The sequence below is a fragment of the Protopterus annectens genome, chromosome 5.part0 (assembly GCF_019279795.1).
Source record: "Protopterus annectens isolate FY-2018-M chromosome 5.part0, PAN1.0, whole genome shotgun sequence".
In the NCBI taxonomy this organism is placed as follows: Eukaryota; Metazoa; Chordata; order Ceratodontiformes; family Protopteridae; genus Protopterus; species Protopterus annectens.
In genome coordinates, this window is record NC_056735.1 from 1,017,711,430 (window position 1) to 1,017,730,723 (window position 19,294).

Below are 19,294 nucleotides of genomic sequence, written 5' to 3' on the forward strand. Positions count from 1 at the left end.
AGTTTCATAGACACATATTCCACCCTTAGAAATAAATAACACCAAATTCAAAAATAAAGCCCTATGGGCAGTATAATAAAAGAAAAAATACTCATTGCATGCAAGAATAAATGTAACTCTCAGAAAGCTAAAAACACTCTTGCTACACTAAAGCAATGAACTCGGGACTGTGATTAAATCAACCAAAGCCTGATATGAGGTAAAAATATAAACCCAGGTGAAAGATAACCACAAAATATTTTTTTTAACTGTGCTAGAAATCTCAAATGACTGGCACTGCAGTGAGCTGATAACAAATTATATCACATACTTGGACAAGACGATATGTCCAATTCACTGGCCAACTAATTCAGATTGAACTTCATCCCACCAATCTTCCAGTATTCTCACATAAAATACCTGCATCTAAAACCTCCTCAAATCTCTCAACAATTTCTGAAGTTAGTACCCAAGGCCAAGAATATAATGTCTGTTGCGACTGGCTAACATAGTAGACTGCCTACTGATTAGTCTGAAACCTGATATGTTGAACCCCCTATAAAGGCTATTCAGTACTAATCTCAAAACAGGTTTTGTGCTGGATGAATGAAAGAATGCAACAGACTTTCATGAAGGTGGGACTTTAATGGGCCCAACAAACTCACTATTGTAAGGAAATCCTTTTTCATTGTACAGCTTATATCTAAAGGTATATCATCCAGATCCAGGCATATAATTGTTCCCCTCTACTTGGCACTCATCAGGCCAATCACTGAGTGAGTATAATGCACCTTTTGGTATGTACCTGCCCAAACACTTCTCAAAAATGGATGCCAGCTAACCCTCAAACATTTAGGAATTATTCCAAAGCAAACCTTGTATTAATAACTTATACCATGCTAAAATTTCCATCCCCCAAAACAGTGTGAACTCTGCTACCACTATGCAAATTGTTTACAGAAATCCTATACCATCATGTAAACAGCTGCAATGAGGTAGCTGTAACCAGAAGGAATACATAGAGAACCAACACAGATAACAAGCAACCCTGGTGGAATCCCAGTATCAGCAACTTGTATAACAAAAGGAGGAAAACAATGACCAATACTAGGAACTACCACACCCAGAAGGGTATGAAAACCCTCAAACAAAATAAGCAACTCAGAAATCTTATCAAGCCCACCAAAGCCAGATTTGAGGCAGAAATATCCTCAAAGACAAAAGATAATGACAGGGCCTTCATCAGCTTTGTTCACAACCTCAAAGGTAACATGACAGTGTGCTGAATAAATTGTAAATGGAAACACCTAAAAGGAATCAGAGGATATAGCAAACCTGCTGGCTGATAAATCTAATTCCAGTTTCACCCCTTCTTCCCCTCAATACCCCTCAGAAGACACCCTTCGACCATAAATCATCTGGTTATCACTAGCAAGCAAGTATTCAATGCACTCTCCAAGTCAAAGAATACTACCTCAATAGGCCCTGAGAATATCCTGGGATACCTCTTGGATAGCATGAAACATGAGGTATCAAGCACTCTAAAATCACTGTTCAACATTAGCCTACTAATTGGCTTCATGCTTAGTGAATGGAGGACTGCAGTAGTTAATCCTTAGCACAAGGTACTGGCCTTCTACTGACTTGGATAACCACAGACCATAAGTCTGACTGGTCTTGTACATAAACAAATGGAAAGAATCATAGATATTTTAAATTAAGACACAGGGAACCAATTTTCTTATTTACTTCTACAATTATTAGAGATATTGAAATAAAATAGCACAAGCACTGATAGACATTTGCTAAATACAGTCTCACAATGAAAACAGACTCAGCATGAGCAGTAAACTTCTCTGCCCTTGAAACTCACACTCATTGAAATGCCATGAAAATCCACATTAAAAGAAAATGCATCTGACAGTGGAGGATTAAGTTTACCTTTGAGCTGTTTTCAAACCATAAGCTCCTGGCACACATTTATAGGGCCATGCACACATGTATGTATTATTTGATTCACCCTCATGATAAATTATATTCCTTATATAATACATTGCAATTTGTTAGAATGGTATTTTAAATTTGTAGTCATGAACATTTTTCTAGAAAGCAATGAAACAAAATGTATGAAATAATGATAAAGCTACCCATTTCAGAAAATGTTGAGCATAAAATGCCACTCATACTTTTATCATTATAATCCACCAATACTACTCAAAAAGCACAATCTTTTCAGAAGTAAAAGTCATCCAGATAATTCTACCTTAAAGAGATCTGTAACTAAGAAAACTTTACATTTCAATGTTTCATATACAAATTCAGTGCCTGCTGCCTTTGAAGAATAAATTGTCTGTTACATTAAAAATGGTAAGCTGGTAATATTGCAATAGGGAATGACTGAAAATCCAACAAGTTACTAGGAATCTTATACAAAGGAGGACACACAGGAGTGTAGAACCCCTATACTTTCTTAAAATGTACCAAATAATACGCAGTCAAAATGGCACTGCAATATCAGCACCTCATCTACATGGTGTGGGAGTAAAACCCACAGCCTTCTGCACCAAAGGCAATTATGCTGCTATGCTAACCCTGCTTTCAGATTCTACAACACAGTGACTGCCATTTGATAAACAAAACAGTTAACCACCAAAATTCGCTGTATACCAGTACCACAGAAGAGACAAAAACTGAACTAGCATAAAAAGTTTTAATTTTCGTAAAACACTTCATTAGAATGATAAAAACACAGTTCCGCACTCTATTTAAACCTAAAATGTGTGTGTGCGTGTGTGTGTGTGTGTGTGTGTGTGTGTGTGTGTGTGTGTGTGTGTGTGTGTGTGTGTGTGGAGGGCTCATGAAGATGTGTGCAATCATGATGCTCTACTAGGTAGTCCCACATTGCCAAATAGCACCGGTGGTGATAATTTTTCTGAATCCTTCAGTTTGTATCTAAAAAAACTATTGTACACAAGAGCAGGTGGCACAAATCTCTGAGGAGGTATCTTCCTGGCCTTGGTGCATAAGGGCTTGGCTGGTAACTGACAAGGGGGCACAGAAAGGAAACATGTAAATCCCCTCTAAATGAACTACAGATGCATCACCCTATCTCACAAGAGAGGCCACTGTCATACTGATATTCCACACATGACTGACAAAGCCAGGAAAAATGCACAAAAAATATGGTAGCTCCATGGCCGTAGTCAACAAGTTCATAGGTAAGTACTGGGATATTTGCCCAAGGGTATTTATAAGCCTAGCCAGAATGTGTTGGCTTTTGCCACCCCCTTAGATTAGTTCCCTGTGCCTCTGTCCAGCAGAGCCATTAATTCCCTGCGCCACTGTCCAGCAGAACCAATGCAGTGATCCCTGGGGTAAAATTTCTGTTTCCCATTCACCCATCAAGGTTTCTCTTGAAGAGTGTTAGTGAGGATGATCACCTTTATCTCAGTCATGCAACTACTAATCGCAAATAGAATAATACAAGCAGAAGTGATTTCTTGTCTGCTTATTTTACATTATACTATTTACTCAGTGGTGTATCTTATGTCTTATAAGCTAGTATATTACACTATAATTACATTTCTGTGCTGTATTCTAAGTAATGTAACCGTATGAAATTTTCAGACTTAATTTCTATATTTCCCCCGTAACCCATCCAATTGTTTGCATTGTGTGTGCACAAGCACCAAAATGACACAATAAACTATTTTGCCAGCGGTCACTTCAGCAGTCATACCATGTATCCACAAGCACTACCCTGATATACAATGAATTATTTCCCCAAGCAACATCCTCATTACTATGTCCAGGTATAAATGCACCTCAATGAAATGTTTCCCCCAAACAACCCTTCAGTAATATTTCCTAGTACGTGCAACCACCAGCATGAGCACTTCATCCAAGCAACCCCTTCAGTAGAATGTTGAGGTATGCACAATCACCAAAATTAAACACTTCCCCAAACGAAACATGTGTAACATTTCCTAGTATGTACAACCAGTCAAAGTAGTACAGCAGTTATATCTTACTGAGCATTGGCTATACCATGGAACACAGTGAAGACACTCAAACAGTGGAGAAAATATGGGACAACAGTGATGTTGCAAAGAACTGCACGTCCCTCCAAAATTTAAGAAAAGACAACACAATCACTAGTCAGGGAGGCTGCCAAGAGACCTACAGCAACACTGAAAGAGCTGCAGGAATTTCTGGAAAGTACTGGTTGTGTACTACATGTGATAACTATCTCCAATATTCTCCATATGTCTGGACTATACGGTAGGGTAGGGTTGGAAGACAAAAGCCTTTTCTTACACAGTAAAACATCCAGGCCAGGCTAAAATTTGCAAAACAAGACATCAAGTCTCCCAAAAGCATGTGGGAAAGTGTGTGTGGTCTGGTGAGACCAGGGTTGAACTTTTTGGGCACATTCGAGAAGATACGTTTGGTGCAAAAGCACCACTTTGCATCACCAAAAGAACAACATCCCCACGGTGAAGCATGGTGGTGGCAGTATAATGCTTTGGGGCTGCTTTTCTTCAGCTGGAACTGGGGCTTTAGTCAAGGTGGAGGGAATTATGAACAGTTCCACATACCAGTCTCTGCAAGGAAAACTGATATGAAATTGCAACTATAGTAGTAAAGTAGTAAATAAGTGTAGTAAAGAAAAGGCACTGGTGTAGATTCAGGAGTTATACCATTATGGGCAAATTCCAAAAGCAAAAAAAATAATCCTTTCATTCTACAGACGTCTGGTTGGACTACATCTTAAATGCTGCATACAGTTCTTGAGACAACATAAAGAAAGAGATATTAGGTACCTTGAAGATGCATAAAAAAAAAAAAAACTGTTGCTGCTCGTAATGGTGAGGTGCACTCTAAATTAATAAGCTACAGCAAAACACATTTTCAGAAAGTAATTACCTGAAGCAGGTACACACAGTATTATTGCATAAAGCCATCAAACATAGACTACTCTATGAAACATATTTGGCCAGCCTAATCCAACTGTCTTATTAGTTTGCACTTCCATTTCCTGAGTTTCTGCCTCCATACCTTTGCTTTCACCTGACTTATCAAGTAAACAAACAGTTGTATGTAGGGGAAAGTGTGTGTCAACTTGTGCCAGAATTGTGCACACTCGGGTTTCAGCACATAGGTGCCATGAGAAGGTACTCGGGTTAATGAGTTAAAATGTAAAAGACATGCAGAGTGCACCTTATGCTGGAGAGGGAAATATTCCACGAAAGGCTGCACTGACAGAATATTGAATGCTGCCCATCGCCAAAGACAAAGGGGGTTCATTATTTGGTGCTCTGTGCCAAACAATACAGGGCATTATTATTTTCACTACTCAGCTGGTCTTTAACATCAGAAAAATGGGTAGCTGGTGGTAGTAGAGGCGCAGTCCAGAAATGCCAACAAGATGGTCAAGTTACCAGGATAGGGAAAATGGAAGAAAAAAAAAAACCAAAACAGATCCATGTAATCATGACAGAAAAAAAAATAGACTTCTATTTTCACAAACAACTACACATTTGAAACAAAAATATTTAACAGTATGGTTGAACTGTGCTGTACCAATGTCAGAAATACACAGGCCAGATAAGGTAGTATGGACCACAGCATGTGAGCAGGCATTCCAGAAGCTTAAAGAAGCAGCTTTGGGAGAAGCCCCTGTGTTATCCAGTCCGGAGTACAGCAAAGAATGTGTTGTACAGGTGGATGCTTTGAACCATGGGGTGAGGGCTGTACATAGCCAGATTTTTTCTGTATCAAGGGGATCTTTACATGGCTTATAGGGCTTCCCTCAGACCTAGCTGTGATGGATCTGTTGGACATGTGCAAAACAAACAGCATCAGAAATACTAGGTCCAGGGATATGAACTTCACTTGAGAGGTAAACATAGAATGTGCTGGAGATACAGACGTGTGTCCAAAAGGATCCTAGCACCACAGAACAGGCTCTCCATGCATGTAAAATAGAGTTCATCTGGGACCCATTCAAAGGTAGCCTTGAAAATTGGATGGGAAATCATAAATTTACCAGGGTCTGGCCCCTGGTCCTGTGTCATCAATAAGTGTTATCCTAACTAACACCACCTCCTACAAATCCTTAGTTACCTCCCTACTAACATGTCCCAGTGATACTGAGGACCAATGTAGTTTGAAGTGTCCAGCTAGGCTTGTAAGGACAGCAGTGCTTGTCAGTCTAGTAACAACCAAGGAACTTATGCTCCAGCCATCCGCAATGAGGCCATAATTCTTTGGTCTTCAGGCTGCATCTATCATCAGTCACCTAAAACAGCCCAAACAATATACACTACAGTACAGTTTCTAACCCTGCCCCCCCAAAACAGCAAGAAGACAGATAAAGCACATATGCTTAATTTCCACCTACCTGAACAACCCTACTTTGCAGAAATCCACTAAGGGTTGATGTCACTGAATAATCAAACACATTTTCTTACCAGACTTGCATCTTTCAAGATATGCATGCTAACACAAAACCTGATAGTCTAGCAATGTTTTGAGCTTATAAGAGTAATAAACAAAATGCAACCCTATTTTTGTGCCTTTATTCCCCCCCTACCATTTTAGGCTTTGTCCTTATTTAGCAACCATCATGTCAGTTACAGCCTTTACCCTTGATTATTCATGGTTTCAGACCTCTCAACTGTCCATGTTGTTCCAGAATGCCCAGATGTTTACCTCATATTTTGGTCTGTCCATCATAAAATTGATAGTTGTCTGGCAAACCACTAAGATGATTTGAGAACTGAAATCACTAAATAAGTTTTCAGACTTCTTATATGCTTTACATCCACAACTCCTCTATGAAAAAAAAAAAGATTCATGTTTGAGTGTCAGCCTCACAGTAATGGGGCAAAAAAGTGCATCCATCATTAGTCAGAAAACAACAATTCTACCCATACACTAACTTAGAAAACTTAACCGTCTGTCAAGTATTAACAAATAACAAGAACATCTTCAAACAAGACAAGCAATTACACAATCCCAAACAAGACGCAACTACTCAATATTTCTCTCCACTCAGTCACCAAATCGTCTACAAAATATAAATCCACCTTTTAGGGTCTGAAAATCCCGGGTACACTGTGAGATACCGTCCGTGCGGTATGAGATGGCCATGGCCTCATGGCCAGCTTTAGTATGGGCAGCCAGAAAAGCACACGAGGAAAGCAAGATGGCAGCTCATCACATTGTGATGATGCCTGGAGGGACAGTCAGACATCCTGTATGTTGAACTGGTGGACATTTGAGGGTTGAAAGGTGTGATTTTTAATGTAGTTATTGGGAATAACAGACACAGAAGACGAGGGTGCAGTCCAGAGCACCACTCACTCTCACACACTCAATTAAGTGTGCCACGCCACTTTTGCATTTTGGCGCCAAGTGTTCAGTCAGTCACTGTACAAAAAAACCCAACCCAACCTACCTTCTTGCAATAATACCAGCACCACACACACCATCACCAGTCCAGTCCTTCCACCACTCACCACACGAAACACGATGGTTTGGTTTGCTCAGTAGGATGGAATCATCATCAGGAAGAATACTCTTTCACCGTCCACCTGCAGTCTTCCATAATCAAAATGCAACTATGATTATTTAAGGAGTAGTTTGAGGCTCATCGTCACATCAGACTCTTCAGTCATGTGATTGCCTGCCACGCCACCTCCACTAACAGTTCTGAACAAATAACAATGCAGGCTTTACGGGGGAAAAAAAAGTAAGTGGGAAAAAAGTGTGTTTTGCCAGATAGCATTAAGAAAATCCAGGGGGGTGCAAGTTCACCCCCTTGCACCTGCCTGCGGGCGCCCTTGGCATTCGGTCTTACCTATATAAAAAGCCATACATTGCCGGCACAAAGCAACTATACTATCCCTTGGCAGTCGCAATTAAATCTACCTTTAATTGTGTACATACTCCCATGTATAGAAATTTGCTTCCCTGTCTTAATATAGCGACAATAATGACATAGCCTATATTTAAACATACCCCAAGATTGACTATGTCTTGTACAATGTAACTTACAAAGCACATGCAGCAGCTGGGGATACCACAGAGGATCCTCACCAGGGAATACCAAGACCTCAAACATCTACCATACACAGATAGGTTAGAAGCCCTATCCCTCTACTCAGTTTTATACAGACTCCTCAGAGTTGACCTCTGTGTGGCATACAAGGCGATCACGGACTCCACCGTGATGGGACTGATGCACATCTGCAAGTAAAGCTCCACTCAAGTAACCCACACACCCACCCACCCACAACCTGGCCTGTGACATTAACAGGAGTTGTTGCCGGGTCAGATGTGTGTCCTACACACTCACCCAGCTATGGAATGGACACCCTGTCCACATCAGGCAGAGTAGCTCTTTACCTCTTTTTAAGCAATACCTGGATAACTGGATGGTAAACAGGACATATACCCTTGGGATACCACCTGAGTCCTTGTTGGACTGGGGCATCAGGTGCTGACTTGCATAAACATGGGCTAAACAATGGGTTAGGTTAATGAGGGCCTCAGGACCAATCACCTAGTAACCTCCTATGATCCTAGGTATACCAGTTATGGCCCTGTGTGCTGTGATGGACTGTGTTGTTTTGTCTCCACACCCATCGCTGTCATCTACTGTGGTGTGTCCCCTATGGGCAATGTCTCAGTACCATGTCATACAGCTACCATCTGACAAATAGGTGAGTGGTACTGCAAGTGTATGGGGACAGTCCAGCAACATGTGTGTGACCCAGTGACAGACAGCACTGCAAACATGCTGTAGGGTGTCCTCCCTGTAGGTGTCTGACATCCACAGTACACAGATGTTTGCAGAACGTGTACATGTGCCTGATATATGTGGACCCTCTGCCAGACAAATGTGGATGTCTAGCGAACATTTGGACGATATGTAATGGTTAATCCAAGACTGTGTGGAATCTAGTTGTCACATGCCAGACCCCTCAGAAAATAGTTATGGTACATTAATATATGGTACTGTATTCATTCCCTTATGTTGTATGCTCAATATGTACACTCCGTTACTGAGGCCGGGCCTGTGTCCCCTCACTACTACTGGCTATAACCTACGTTCCTACTGTAGGGGGTCAACGGGTATGCTAGGCATAGCTCTCAAGCAATGAGATATGAATGTGGAGTACACAGTCACCTAGCCAGATTACATCATGAACTGTCGGGGACACCTACACAATGTTTGAAGTATACCTGTGTGACATTCACAGATTGAGAGGAGCAGACTGACAGTACATCATGTGATATTCCAGCTGTATCCACCAGTACTTACTGTCACTATTGTGTAAAACACAGTGCATGAGCATTCGTACATGAGCTAACCATTGTTGGAGGGACTCAGATGTCAAGAGCTGTGATCTATGTTAAAGCAGACAGAGCCAAAAGGGAAGCCTGTAGGTGCTGGACAGCTGACTAACAGCAACATGTCATTCCAAGATATGGGCTACAAACCTACAGTTGTAATCCCTATTTACCATAACTGCATCCTCCCATCTGCATCCAATTACATGGAGACGTCTATAGTGCTGCTCTCCTTTATATGCAGAAATCCTGTAGTATAATGTTTATGTTATCACAGTCTATATTTGTAAAGAAAGTCACAGACCTGTTTACCATAGGCAGCAGCTTGCCTTCTGTAGGTAATGCTCACGAACAGGTAATTTCCTATGCACCAAACTGTGGCTCACACTTGCTAATAGTATCCAGAACAACTGAGCTTCATTTTCATTAGCCAATGGGGTGGCAGCACAGTGTTATATTTAAGGCCTTCATGTAAGGCTTGGCCCTTTTCCTGGCCTGTGAGATGTGCATTATTGAGGTGTGGGGACTATAGCATCACAGACGGTAGGTAAACATACTGTCCATTGTCCAGATTTATGTGGTATGTTCACAGGTTTGGCATAATATGTTTGGCCATTATGAACAGACTTTCTGATTATGTGGCATTTTACTGTTTAACAATGTGGGTTGATGTGGTCTATCAGCTGTACATGTTTGTGGGGAAGACTGTAACACATGTCCCTGTCACTTGACCATTCTCCCCACCCTTTTATGTATGGGTGTTGTTTGGATCCTCTGATCTAAGTGTTTGGAAGGTATGGTAGGTCTGTAGCAGGTAGCTAAACATACTGCTGCATATGTTGCAGGCTGCAGCTGCTGCATTCTGCCCAGGAGTTTTACTGGGGATTGTGAACAAATTGGGGGACAACAAGCTGTATATGTCAATGAGGGAGCAGTGTCAGCTCTGTTGTCACAGCATAGCCAGGGTGAGGGTAGACATAACAGTCCAGGTGAGGCATGTGCCTCAGGTACATATATTATGTAACAGTGCCATCAAATTAGTGGCAGGCAACATGTAGGATGTCAATACATATTTGTAAAGTGTGTCCCAACCTACAGGCCTTTGATATGCTAATATGGGTGGCAGTGACTGCAGTAACAGCAACTGGTTTTGCTTAAAATTACTGGGCTCAGTCATTTCTTTGTTGTTTTGACAAGCATGTACTTGACATACAACAGACTGGAATGTAAGCCAGGACTGTGGGTGGCAAAATGTAAAGTATGCTAGGAATAGGTTCATAGGTTCATAGGTTCGTACTAGGCTATCTGCCCTAGGGCTTTTATAAGCCTAGCCAGAGTGTGTGTGGCTTTCACCACCCCTTAGGATGAGAATACTACGCCCTTTTAGGGTTTAGTTTACTGTGCCTCTGTCTAGTAGTGACACAGAGATGACCCCCGGGGTAAACCTACGATCTCCCATCCACTCGTCAAGATTTCTCTTGAATAGAGTCAGTGAGGGGCTCTGCCTAACATGGATTGGAATTCTGTTCCAGAGTGTAGGGAGCCTCTGGGTTATGAATCTGTCCCTCCTGCACGTCCTATTTATTTCTGTGTTAAGGTTTAAGTCTCTTGCTCTCGTGGCTCTGGTGGATTTGGATTTACTGAGGTGGAGCATGTCCATTAATTACGGATTGGACATGGCCTTGTACGTCAGGCACAGATCACCTCTGAGTAGGCGGTATGTGACTGAATAGAGCTGGAGTTTTTTCAGTCGGGCAGCATATGACATATGTTTAAGACCCTTTATCCTCTTGGTGAGGAACTTTTGGGGTATTTCCAACTGCTGCAGGTGACGGGTAAGATACATCCCAAATGGGGCATTGTACTCAATCATTGGCCTGATAAGAGAAGAGTATAGGGGCACAATGACCTCTCTTGATCTAGATGTGAAACCCTTCATGATAAGGTGGGCAATATAGAAGGTCTTCCTAACCACTTTGGCAATGTGAGTGTCAAATGAGAGGTTACTGTCAACCTGGGTCCCAAGGTCCCTGATTAGCTCTTCCAGTTTAATGGATTACCACCTATGTGGTAATTTGTGGGTACCTTGTTTTTCCCAAAGGGTATGACTAGACATTTTTTGGCATTCAGCTTAAGGCCATGGCTCTGGCACCAATTATCTGTTTCTATGAGGCCTCTCTGAAGGATGTTTGTGTCCGCTGGAGTATCAATTATGGCGCCCAGTTTGCAGTCATCTGCGAACTTTGTCAGCCACAATCCTCCTATGTTTGCCTGTACCTCGGAAAAATAAATGCCGAACAAGAGGGGTCCCAGGACTGAGCCCTGTGGGACACCGCTTGTGACTGGCTTAGAGTCTGACATAGCTCCAGCAACTCTGACCCTGTAGGTTCTGTCCTTGAGCCAGTTTGCAACCCATCTTGTGACATATGGGTTTACATTTAAGCTGGTGAGTTTGTCTATGATGCCCGAGGGGGTATTGTGTCAAAGGCTTTTGCAAGGTCAAGGTAGGCTGTGTGAACTGCCTTACCCTCATCAATGGCCTTAGTGACTGTTTCAAAAAAGTCGATCAAGTTCAAAAGGCAGGATCTGCCTTTGACAAAGCCAAATTGGGTAGGATCCAATGTCTATAGGTCCCCAATGTCTTTGTTTATGACTTCCATAATGATCCTCTCCATAGCTTTGCAGACCAGGCTCGTCAAGCTTATGGGGCGGTAATTTCCAGGGTCCGTAGAAGCACCGCCTTTGTGAAGTGGTACCACTGTCGCCGTACACCACTCTTTGGGTACGTATCCTGTAGTAAGGCTAATATTAAACAGCAGCCTTATGTGTGGGTTTAGTTCCTCTTGGAGTTTATGCAACACACAGCCCGGGACACCGTCCGGTCCCATTGATGCTGTGTTTTTAGCTTTAGAGAGGGCGGCTCTCACCTGGCCATCTGAGATGTTAGGGAGGCTACACTCTGCTGGGATAGTTATTTCTCCTTTTGGGGGGGAGGGGGAGGAGAAATTTGCACTGAACCTGTCTGCCAGAATGTTGGCAATGTCAGTGGGTTCAGTGTATTTTGTATCATTTTGGACTAACTCTGAGCATATCTGGGAGTTTCCACCCAGGTTTTTAACATAGCTAAAGAAGGCCTTGTGATTGTCTTTTGTGTCTTTTGCGATTTTTCTCTCAAAGTTGGCCTTGGATTATTTTATGAGTGATCGTAGTTTTTTGCTAGTACTGATCAGAGATGCCTTCCCTTTTAGGGATTTTGCTCTGTCATGTAGTAGCTTCCTCCTCCTGTTGTAGAGTTTGTTTATGGCTGGGGTCCACCAGACCAGGCGCCTGCCTTTGGGGGAATGGGTCTTGGTTTTATTTGGGATTGCATGATCCATGCATTCTTGAAGGTGCCCGTAGAAGGCATTTGCAAAGGATTCAGCAGTGTGGGTTGTGGTTTCCACTGGCCCAGGGGCCTTGAAGGATACCATTTCAGTCTTAAGAAGTGTGAAGTTGGCTTTTGAGAAGTTCTTCACTGTGGTCTTTTGTGCAGGGGGTGGGGGCGGGATGTGGATTTCCAGTGAGATTAATTTATGGTCTGATCTTACCAAAGAGGGATATACTTCCGGTATGGAGCATTTTGTCCCCATGTTTGTGATGATCAGGTCTAGTATATTGTCTCCTCTTGTGGGGATGGTGACCAGTTGTTCCATTGCATTTGAGTTTATGAATTCTAGGAACCTTTGGGCTAGGGTGTTGGGGCTTGAGTAATGTTCCCAGTCTATGTTTGGGTAGTTGAAGTCTCCCAATATGATGGTATTTGGAGAGACATTCATACTCTCTAGTGTCTTCAGGAAGGCTGTGTGGGGTTCCTGAGTTTGAGAGGGTGGTCTGTAGCATGCTACAAACTGTAAGGCAGTTTTGCCTATGGTTAGTTGCACCTGGATGGTCTCTGATGCTTCGTGCATTGCCACTAACCCGGAGGTGTGGGTATCTTTGATGAATATGGATACTCCCCCTCCTTTTGTGGTTCGGTCCAAGTTTTGGGGCCAGAAAGCATGATATGAGGTAAAACCTGATAGTGCCGGGGTGCTCTCTGGAGCCTTGAACCAGGTTTCAGTCACTGCACAGACATCGATGTTCTCCATACTGAGAAGGGCTTCGAGGGCATGCATCTTGAGGTTTAGACTTCTGGCATTGAGCAGCATTACCCTTAGTTTTTTTCCACTTGTGTTTTCTAGGGAGATAGGTTTGTCCTTTGAGCCTTGCCTAAAAAAGGCACTATGGGGGTGGCAAGAGCCTTGGCCAATATCCGGAAGACCAGGGGTGACAGGTGCAAGCCGTCCCTTGTGAAGCAGCATGGCTTGTCAAGCATGTCATCCCAAGCAGACAGACATTGGATCCCCTTAGAATGACACCAGTAATTAAGCCAATTGTTAAAACTGATCATTTTGTCTTTGTACTGTGGCATCATTCCTGGCGAGGGTAAGATGCTGCTCAGGGTCAGGGTCATACCGGCCTGGGCTACATAATCAGAGAGCTCCTCTATGTCTCTTTTCATGTAGTCCAGGGAGGTACGTCTCAGGTCGTTCACACCGGCATGTACAATGACTGAGTCATATTTGTACTTGCTGTGGAGTGACCTGAGTGCTTGTGTTATGTGGCGGATTCTAGCTCCCGATAGGCAGCTTACTGTGGCCCTCTCCTTGTTCAGTCTGGTGAGCGGTACGTCAGTGTGTCTGACTATGGAGTCACCTATTACAAGTGTGTCTGGCATGTTGTTTGGCCTTAAGGGCTGTGACTGTTTAGCACACTGACTTTGTGAACTATGTGTTGCATGTGCTATGTCTTGAGATGGTGGTTGCTTGGGTGTCTGCTTTGGAGGCCTCTGTTGTTTTGGTAGATTTTTAATCAGCGCCTCCGAGTATGTTTTTGTGTGTTTATGTGTTTGGTTTGCAGTTGTGATAGTTCTATGTGAGACTGGGTTTGTGGTGTGCGTGGTTACCTTCTCCTCCTGACTGGTCTTGCCAGTACTGAATTGAGGGAGCTCAGCCTCCAGTTTGGCTATATAGTTGCATCTCTCGCATATATTTGTATTTGTTGGGAGGAGGAGAGGGTTGTCTGTGTACATGAGGCAATTGTAACATTGCCTCAAGATTCCCAGATTCACCAGCTGAACAGGAGAGGACGCTAGCAACTGACCCTTCGACATGCTAGAAATAGTGAAAAAGATTGCTGTGTAACTGAGTCAGAAAGGACCTATAGGGAAATGGGTACTCAAGGAATTTAGGTGAATGAAGTACTTTCTTTTGTTTAAGAGAGCTTTACTTGTATAAAGAAATGCTTTAGGAGCAAGTGCTGAGCTTTTCAGATAGAGTATAGGCTGTACAGATTGCAAGTAGAACAGTTCTAAGGGAAAAATTGAAGAGCAGACTTTACGGAGTCAGAAATAGTTTAAACTTGATTAACCAGCACTGCCCAATGCTGCTCTATGAGCAACTTCGTGCTAAAGCGCACAAAAGCGGGCTTTATAGCAGGGGGTTGAAAAGAGCCAGGAATTGACCCAAAATGGCCAATAAACTACAAGTTGCTGGGCTGGAACCAATCCTCTAGGGACAAATAGGTTGCTCAGTGCTCCCCACTCCCACTGGTGAACACAGAAGCTTCCTCTTATCCAAATAAGGGTATGGATAGCACAGGAACCAAGACAAAGCCCAGAGATCAGCAAAATCTGAAGACTGGACTATTCTAATTCAGAAAAGCGGGAAAACAAGGATTTTTTTTTGTTTGTTTTTTTTTCACAGAGAAGGGAGAAAAGATACAGTAACAAACAGTAAATGCTATAAAACGGCTAGCGCACTTTAGTGTGTTAGCCTAACAATTAAATTTAACAAAAATAACTTTTAAAGTGCTAACAGTATAAATTCAACACAAGAACAGTAAAAACAATATGCAGAGCTGTTTTTTAAGCGAAATGCAGTCGAGATGCAGTACTTTAAGCGAAAGCCAGAAAAAATACTTATAAATCCAGGAAAGTCACTCTTTCACTCTCTGCTGCTTGTAGAACTCTGCAGGACACCAAGAGGAGCTGTGCTGAGTCTGTTACAAGTAAAAAAGCACACATAAGCGGGCTTTATAGCAGGGGGTTGAAAAGAGCCAGGAATTGACCCAAAATGGCCAATAAACTACAAGTTGCTGGGCTGGAACCAATCCTCTAGGGACAAATAGGTTGCTCAGTGCTCCCCACATATTGAGCTACTGAGTCAATACTATAGCAGGTGTATTTGCAAGACATATGTGCATACATACAGTCTGTTACACAGAATTGGAATGAACATATATGTTAGTATGGGTATGACATGTGATACTGAACTGTCTGTCATGATTTTCTAATCTCAATCTGTACTGACTTGCCTGTACTTCAGCACACAGAAGAGGTTTTGTGACAACCATGCCAAAGGTAGGTGTCACAACTGTGGACATTCTGCAAGACTCTGAGCAGTTGTCAGCTGTACCTGCTATCCTAGGCCTCATGTACCTCCAGCAACATTTATTTGGCTATGTACTGGTTTGGGGTCTGCATCAGAGTCCCAAGTACGTTGTCATTTTTCCCATTATATGTACAAGCAGTGTGTCACTGGCACTCAGGATATGTGTATGGAAACACCTGTCACAATTCCAAGCTGAGTGGCCTAGTGGGCTAATACACTATATTGCAGTTGACATGTTCTTGGGTTTGAGACTTGGCAAGGTGAATTATTTTGCTGATGTGCATTTCTGATACTCATGATATGTTTATGTAAACACCTAATGCTCTTCAGAGCTGAGTGGCCTAGTGGGCTAGTGCACTACACCCTTGGAGGCAGGGTCCTAAGTCTGAGACTTGGCAGGGGTAATCATTTGGCTGATGGGCATAACAATGTCAGATGATTAAAGCAGCTTTAAATGGGTTTGCACGGGTTTGTGTGAAGCGTCGCCATGTGGCGCGCCACTCAGCTTTGCCTAATCCTGCTCTATTTCCAAAGAAAGAAAAGAAAAAAAGTGGTGACAGAAAAGTTATGAAATGGGGGCAAGCAGGGGGAAAACAATGTGAAAGGCAGGTAGGGATGTGTAGGATGGGTGTAGGAAAGGACCATAGCTCTCAGCACATTCCCCCATACATAACTCTCCATTTCTTGTACAGCAACAGCTGTGCAGGTTGTAGACAATTTGGAATTTGGAGCCATACATTCCAGAGAGAGAGGTGTGGGTGACATAACTGTGTTCATTAATTGCTGTAATGATTGATTGTAGGCAGTGTACATGGGGGGAATGGAGAGCTATGTATGGGATAATTTTTTTTGTGGGACAGATGCCCATTTTTTTAAGGAGAGAGTGGACTGTTGGGGAAGGGATATAGGTTTGTATGGGGAGGTAAGTTGGGTAGGAGAGGTAACATTTGCAAACAGACAAGACAGACAAGACAGCAGATGGGAGCAGGGTATGACACATGAGGGGGCAAACATCTTGGACAGGGAGGGTGTTTTGGAACCAGAGAGCCATGTGTCCACAGATAGCAGCAGTGAAACTGAGCTCTCCACTCATGTGCAGTCACCACTGCTCCTTCACAGTCCTGAAGGTGGCTGTGCTGGGGGGCTGGGCACTGGGGCCAGCCTGCCCCTCCAGTTTGGCCAGTCTCCCTCAATCCAGTGCAGTCAATCATCCAAACCACAGTGGAAGATCCTGTGCACCATCCCTAGTAGTTGTTAATAGATGACAACTGGTGGTACAGGACCAGTAGAGGGTGCAGCTCCAGGTTTGGTTCCAGATGTCTGGGACCCGGTGCCATGGCTGGCTGAGGTAGGGTAGATGGATTGCTGGGAACCAGCCTACCCAGTCAAGCTATGGTGTTGAGGTTTTTCAAAGTGTATAGGTTAGTAATGAGCAGAACACTTTAATGTTAGTTATAACAGCATGCCAGGATGTTGAAGATAACCCAGAAAATGCATTGCATAGCATATGGAGCACAACAATAAGTGAGATAACAGTCAGTATTGTAACAGCATGGCAGTAACAGCAACAGCATAGGTAATTCAACAAGGTATGTTACTATGCAACCACTGTAACATATAACAATAATTAAACACAAGGCCCAACATAACGTTTTGAGAACAACATATGTTACACATAAACCATACCTGATTTATAACAATAATAAAGTATGATGCAGATAAGGGTTGTGGGGAGAGAGAAAGACATTCCATTACTACCAGTATAGGCTATATTGTTTGCAACAGCACTGTTATATACTGTACAGGTCTGCCCTTACTTTATGTATAAAAGTGCTCTATAGCTTCTGTAGCATCTACATACCTTTCAAGCTGTCCATATGGGACATTATGGGGCAAGCTGCAATACCTACAGGTACACACATGCAGGGAACTATTACATATCAGGGGAACATGTGTGACTACCAAGGTGTACTGTGGACTGATGTAGTGTGACTGTGCAATTGAGATAAATCAAGTGGCTGTTAAATCTGTCTCTATGGGATTTGGCAACTGTGATCACGGTCCGTGACAGCGTGACACTTGAAAGACATCTATCGTGCATAGTACAGAGAGTTTACGCTTATCATGCCATCCTTAGCAGGCGTGGGTTAGATTATTACCAGACATTCACAGAAGTACCAGGCATACAGCTGTACCAAGACTAAAAATTTTGTTTCAATAACTTGTATTAGTATTGGACTTGTTGACTTTTTATTTACTGATGTCTTATCACCTTGCTGAACAATGCTGTTGACACTCTGGTACATCTGGACACACAAATGAGTAACCCATTTGAACAGCTACTACAGCCATTTATTTACCTGTAATTCCTGTGGGGAGAACATCTGTTAACAATACATACCTGTTTCTATGAATATTTAGTAAAACCTATACCTGGATGATTCAAACCCTGGTCTGTGTGTGACAAAATGTATATCATAATTAGCCTTTATCATGCTGAGCTACTGAGCCCCCTACTGAATATAGATTGACTAATATATGCCTAGAGCCCACCTGGCAACAAACTGTGACCTGGTAATAGTGGTAGAGTGTTATACAAGACTGCAGTGACACTTGAACACACATGCATGAGAGTCATGCATGACAGAGATAGCAGGTGAACTGTGTATTAATACTTGGAATGCAGGTGTACACAATTAACCCCTAGTGACTGGGAATATGTGTGAAGTGTACAGACCATACCAGACTGTTGGGTTGACTACCTGATCCATATACAGTTGCAGATGGTATATTTGCAGTCTACAGCTATTACAGTTTCATAATTGCCTGCAGTAGTGTAACTAAATTCAGTAATGCATTTAGCTGAAATGCAATGGTTAACACAAGACATTATACTTTAGCTATTACTATTCTAGGGTCAGACCTTATTGCAGAACAAATATCATACTGCATTATATCTTGTAGTACAGCTTCACATCTACACCTTAGCAAAACAGTCTTTATCAGATAACCTTCAGTCACTTCATGGTATTATTCCTGTGTTTAATTCACAGCACTTGTAATACTCGATTTATTTACCAGCAGTCCAAAATACACACATTTTGCACAACACAGATTTATTATGGGCAACATCAAGCAGTGTGATTGGTATACTTCTAACAGTCTTTATTGATGAACACTTCAGATAATGCAGGTGATGCAAGACTGCTCTAATTCCACAATTTGTGCAGTAGTGACTTTATTTCCTTAACAAGGGTCTATATTAGAACACCGAACATTCAAAATGTCGAGTGTTCTAATATCGAACCCTACCAATCGAAAATATCAAACATCGAATGTTCAGAACAGCAAATTTATACACACAACACAAGCACACCAAGCAAACAGCAATCCACACACATACACCTAAAATCTTACACCTAACCCTACATTAAACTATACACACACCACTAACTATCCACTTACCTTAACCCAAACCCTAACCC